Source organism: Xenopus laevis, chromosome 1L (genome assembly GCF_017654675.1).
Source record: "Xenopus laevis strain J_2021 chromosome 1L, Xenopus_laevis_v10.1, whole genome shotgun sequence".
NCBI classification, from domain to species: domain Eukaryota; kingdom Metazoa; phylum Chordata; class Amphibia; order Anura; family Pipidae; genus Xenopus; species Xenopus laevis.
Window position 1 is genome coordinate 1,956,555 of NC_054371.1, and position 6,515 is coordinate 1,963,069.

The 6,515-nt window shown below is 42.4% G+C and overlaps 1 pseudogene; it reads left to right on the top strand.

Moving 5' to 3' along the window:
• The first annotated feature begins 5,541 nt into the window (after window positions 1-5,541).
• LOC121396303 lies at window positions 5,542-5,666 on the top strand (annotated as a pseudogene).
• The last annotated feature ends 849 nt before the right edge of the window (window positions 5,667-6,515 follow it).

Genomic DNA, 6,515 nt, shown 5'->3' on the forward strand with positions numbered 1-6,515 from the left:
ACTCAGCTCATTTGCATTTAAAAAGCACATGGGTTTGTTTATATTACAGTGTTTACATATGTAGGACTTTTGTTGGGGGGAAGGTCTGTTAAAGGAGAAGAAAATTCCATGTCCACACTGTGATTTAATAAAGGCCCTGGAGTTTCAAGTAAACAGAGGCCCAACCAGCCCCCCAGCAGTAGACTAAATAGTGAGTGTCTATGGCAGGGGGGCCCAAGACGTCAATCACAGTCGACCAGTCGATCCCCGTCCTGTTCCTGGTAGGCCGCAACCTGCTATTAGTTTCAATGGCGTGTTAAATTCTGCAACATTTACATTTACTTCCAGTGATATGGCTGTCTCTCCCCCCCCCCCGAAAAAAAGATCAATGAGCATGTGAATATGAATTCTAGGTGGAGGGGGAATGGGATGGATTTAGAGGTCTCTCCTTAGCATGAGGAAGGGGATGGAGTGGTGGTGAGTGTAATCTCAGTAGACCAGGAAGCAAGAGATCACATACACTGTGCCGGCCGATAAATGTGGTCTGGTGATTGGCAAAGGTGGTGAAAATATCAAAAACATAAAGCAGCAGTCAGGGGCTCACGTGGAGCTGCAGAGAAACCCCCCTCTTAACACAGACCCAGGTGTCAGGATATTTATCATCCAGGGTGTCCCAGGTCCAACAATAGGTGGCCCCAGCAGCTTTGGTCAGAGAGCTTTCAGTCAGGCACATGTTAAGGTGGCCATACACAGAGAGATCCACTCGTTTGGCGATGTCACCAAACGAGCGGATCTCTCCCCGATATGCCCACCCTGAGGTGGGCAATATCGGGCTGATCCGATCATGGGCCCTAGGGCCCAACGATCGGATCCTAACAAATGGGAATGGGGGTCGGATCACGGAACAGCATCAACGAACAGATGCGGCCGCGATCCGACTAAATACTATTATTTTTAATATGAATAAATCAACCGTTAGAATCTTTCATGAAAACACTGTGCAACCTTTAACAGTATGAAGTTTAAAAATTATTTAAAAAAAATGCAGAACTTGAGCCCATGACCTTGTCCTTCATAGGTCATTCACCTAACCACAATGATATGAAGCCTTTTGGTGCTGAAAACTTTTCTTTAAGGCTAATAGTGAAATACAATAAAAAAGCATTGCTATATTTAGGCTGATGCCAGGGGTTCTATAAAACCTTACATAGATGTATGCATTTTTTTTTTTAATTATTATTTATTTTTTTTTTATGGGGGGAAAGTACTCAACCAAGTATTTTAATGCAGTACTTTGCAGATTACCAAAGCCTAGAACAATGACCACAATGACCATTCATTTATTAGTTATTTAGATTCTAGCTTTTCTTAACATAGGGACATGGCGGTTCCCTGCACTCAACGTGATGAGAGAATTTAGCTTGATCTGTTACATCGCGCCAGACGGACAATCCATTCTGGCTCCATCTATACCCTGATAGTGTAAATTGAGGGTGCCACTATGTCTTATCAATCCTTGTGTGTTTTAATAGGATTCAGTTAAGGTTCTGTTACATTGAAAATTTTACTTTTGAACATAAATTAGAGGGAACAAAAAAAAACATACTTTGGGGATTGAACACTAAACCCACTGGTCAAAGGCAGGGACTTAATCCACTGAACCACCATATATACTGTGTACAGGTATGGATCGCATTAGCTAGTGCTTGGCGACATCTAGTGGCCACATACTTGTATTACATGCTGGTAAACTATGAATGTGATGTGGAAATGCAGCACAACGCACTTGCTGCTGCTTATCTAACCTTACAGCGCGCCAGATGTACCATCCATTCTGGCTCCATCTGTACTGTGCCTGGAGAGACAGAGAGTGTGAGAGGAATATAGACTGTAGGAACAACCAGCAGGAGATTCCTATCTGAGCATCCAAAGGGGCTGGTAGTCTCACTGTATGTCTGACTGTGCTGGACTCACCTAAAGAGAGCTCTGAAGTATCCAAAGAGGATTTGTGAGTATCCTGTTTAAAGGGACAGTACCCTAAAGAGCGCTGAAGATAAACAGACTGTGTATTAAAGGACATTAAAGGACTTTACCTTTTTTCTTAGTTAGCTAGACAGATTGCACTAGCAAGTTAGTTAGTGAGGCCCTATTGCCAGTGGTTAGGAGTGCTGCATGTATTAGGTGCCCATTTATTTTATATAAACTGTTATTTAGTTTAACCAATAGTGTGTGTGTGTTATTACTGTATTCCTATTGGGGCCAACCGTAGGTGCATTCCCGGATCCCACTAGGTGAAGGCACTGTGCTAGTAAGTACCAGGTACCCAGTCTCTCCCAATACCACTGCAGAGTGGCTCAGGTTTGTCCCGTGTCATCAGGTAAGCACCACACGTGGAGTGTAACACAGACAAAGGGGTGTCGAAAGGGTTACATATATATTTATTAGGTAGCATTTTAAGATGTCCCATTTTTCTTCTGTGTTTTTCTTCCAGTAAAAAGCCTTTCCCAGTTAATATGTTGCAGAGATGCCCTTGGCAAAGTTTTCATGTATATTAAGTGTTTTAGTTGGTCCCTTATAGAATTGCTTCTGCAACAAACTCTCAAAGGAGACCATGTTATGATCACTATTCCCTAAATGCCCCTCACCCACACAAATACTAGAGATAAGTCCAGTATTATCAGTTAGTGCAAGATTCAAAAGAGAGTTATTTCTAGAAGGTTCTTGAACAAGATGAAATAAATTTGTCATTCAGCATATTTACAAACCTACTAGCTTTTTCTGCAACCCCATTACTCTAGCCAAAGTCTGGATAACTGAAGTCACCCAAAATAATTGTCCCATTTGTCCTGACAAACTCTCTGCATACAGTGGATGTTACTACTTTACCCTCTGATACTTACATTATTTAATAGAGTCTGCCCCTCACTCCTCCCCCATGACCCCCTAATAATCCCACTGCCCAGTCTACCCTAGTTTCCCCATAATTCATTATGTATGAATACAACCATTATAATTTGCTGGATGCTAAAGAGAGGCAAAGTGGATGCCAAAATTATACTGCCACTAACTTCTCACAGAACAATATAATTTATCAGTTGGAGACTGTATCTATATTCTATTATATTCTCACACGTACATCTCCCCCTAAGATCATTCCCCATATAAATTACTCTGGGGTGCCTCATAGACAGGCCCGGACTGATAATCTGTGGACTCGGGGCCGCTCTGCTTTGTGTATAAGTGGGCGCCGATGTCTGTTTAGATGAGGAGCAGCACTTCTCTTGTTTACCATTAATCAAAGCCCGGCAGCAGCATCCGTACCTGTCCTGAACAGAACGGCGGGTCCAACTAATTAGTTTATCTTTAAGATAATCCCTGACCCGCCGTCTGCTTCGTGTTCTCCTTTCATCCCTCTGCTCTTGTCTCCGGTTCCTCCCTTCATGGCAGGACAAACTCACGTGATCTCAGCCCCTCCCACCTCCGCAGAGCAATGTAAGAGAGAGGGGGAGGGGAGGAGTGAAGAAAAACGTTGAATTTGTGGGTGGGACAGTTGCGTGTCTTCAGCACACGCTGCTTTATTTACAAATAAACTGGGGAGTTGTATTATTCCTGGGAAGCTGTGGAGAAGTATTTTTTGGGGCAAAGCAGAGCTGATGCTGAAAGTGGACCTGTGGTTTGTACTGAGAGTGGAGCAGCAGAGTCTGAAGAAACAGCACAAAGCTCTCAGGAGCAGCATGTCAAATTCTTTGTTGGGCAGGGGGGGCATTTCTACTGTACATTGTGAGCTGTGGGGCACTTTGGATTTAGTTTAGTCTCCTTCAGACACAACTTTTCCCATACAGACAACCCTTGATTTTACATGTTCAAGTGGAAAAGGAAAAAAAGCAAGAAATGTAAAGGAGTTCTGTAAAATTATGGATTAACTGCAATTTAGAAGGGGAGGCAGCGAGCAGTGGTTTTTTTTATCAGGAAAACAGAAGCTGTGACAAATATATTAGCCTAATGTTCTAGTCATAAGTGTGACATGGAGGCTGCACAGTTTTACTGGAGTGTGTTATAGAATGTCCTATTTATAGCAACCTTGCAATTGGTCTTTATATTTCAACGATAGAATGTCCTATTTATAGCAACCTTGCAATTGGTCTTTATATTTCAACGATAGAATGTCCTATTTATAGCAACTTTGCCATTGGTCTTCATATTTCAACTTTTTATTAATTATTTGCTACCTATCTCTGCTTTCAAATGGTGGTCACTTACGACCAAGGCTCTGAAAGGCTACACATGTAGTATTATTATTAAGTAACTCATGTATTGCTATTCATAGGGGCATAATTATAATTATATAAAAAGTGAAGTTAGAGATCACCACAGTTCACAGTAGTGAAATTCCGCTACTCTCCATTCATTTCTATGGGATTCTTATTTATCAAAGGGTGAAACTTCACCCTTTGATAAATATGCCTTTAAAAATCCTATAGAAACGAATGGAAAGTGGAGGAATATCACTCTAGAGAACTGTGGTGATCTCAAACTTCACTCTTAAAAAACCTCTGAAAAATATGCCCAAGTCTCTCATTCAAGCCACTGCCTGGTTTCTAGGCTAAATAAGACCCTAGCAACCAGATAGCTGAAAAACCACAAATAATGAATAACATACTGTAACTTATTATTGGAATTACCTTGGCATCTTGCCTTTATTAAATAAACTGGGGCTGATTTACTAACTAATGCTGAATTGCAGTAAAAATTAGAAGTCAGCACTCAGCTACAAAATTCAATAGAAGAAGGTGCAGGACTATGGTAGCCACTTCCACCTGTTCTGTATACACAAATCAGCAAGTAGACAGCACCACACATGAAGTATTTTCTATTAAAGGCTTTATTGAAAAGAGCTTTTTTTATTTGGTCGCCGGTGTAAAATTTTGGTCACCGGCGCCCAATTTGGGTGCGCCGGCATCCGTTTCAGACGCGTGGCATCAAATTCCGACGTGCTGCGTCAAATTCGGTGGGTGGGGGCCCCTGTTATAAACGGCACGTTCTGACGTTAGAGCGCGCCGTTTATAAGGATATAATTTATAGTCTGGTCCTATAGGGAAATGACCAGACTGTAGATTATTATATATATCAATAAGCTTAGACATGGTGTACACGGACAAACAAAAAACAATGCCTGTGTGCTGGTTAAAGACAACAATAGTAATAATCAAAAAGAAAACCGCACCAACCAGGTCTTTATATGAAATATACAAAAAGGTTTATTTGATCAACGTTTCGGCTCAACAGCTGGAGCCGTCTTTTTAGTTCCTGAAGACGGCTCCAGCTGTTGAGCCGAAACGTTAATCAAATAAAACCTTTTTGTGTGTGTGTGTGTGTGTGTGTGTATATATATATATACTCATGTGTTAGTAAAACATCAGCACACATTTTTGTGTGGGCTGCTTCAATTTTTTTGCCAGGGCTGCTTTTTACTCCCAGTCTGGCCCTGCTCATAGACCTTGATTTCTACCATTAATACCACTATCTATCTATCTATCTATCTATCTATCCTCAACTATCTGGATCGCTTCTCTGCCTTTTGGCTAAGATCAAGTGTAGTACCTTTGGAACCACTTGGTCCTCTGGCTGGCAAGACCAAAGAGGAGTATCTGTTCTTATGATCCTATCTGAAGAACGGAGAAACCATTGGTCCTCTGGACTAGGCTGACAAGCGGAAGCTTGATGAAAGCTGGGTCACTGTGCTCCATGAGGGAGGCAACTGACTTGCGTTTTGAGTCAGGGGAGATGCACATGCACCCATGCTTAATCAAGCTTCACTTCCTTTGCTCTTACCATTAGGTGGGCGGGAAGTCTTTTCTTTTTCTGGCTGCCAACCAGAGCTTTGCAAAAGGCAACCAATGGCTTTGCACCGCCCACTCCAGCACCCTTTTTGTGTCCGGTTTGAGCACCCTGGATGGGGTCACGGTCTTTTGGCTGGACATGACACGCCCTGGGGGAAGCTTCGGCAGAACCCAGGGTATACGGGACTCCCCCAAGCTTCGGCAAAGGGGAGTCCAAACGCCCCCAAACCCCTTCGGGGGGCAGGGATGGTGGACCCACCTGTTTGAGCTGTTTGCTGGTGGTAGCTGGGAACAGCTTGGGCAACGGAGCCCATGCCTTCGGGTAGGACTCGGAAGGATGATTCAATATCTGGATCTTATGGTCTCTCCTCAAACAATGAAACTTACAGTTTATCTTTCTGGTAGAGAATCCATTAATGTTGTTCAAGAGCTGAACCATAATGGCTGCCTGTAGTACTTTTCCCCCACTCCAATTGGTTTCTAATTGGTAAAAACAAATAACCTGATCAACACTGCAGAGTTATGTATTTCCCTGACAATTCCTATTAACCCCATTTTACAAAGTCAGGAATTCACATACAACCTGATATGTTTTGTTTAATTTGTATTATATATTTTCTTTATTGTAATGAGATTCCATCAAGACTTTCCCCCTCATTTTCAGACAGTGAAAACTGCTTCCACTGCCCAGACATG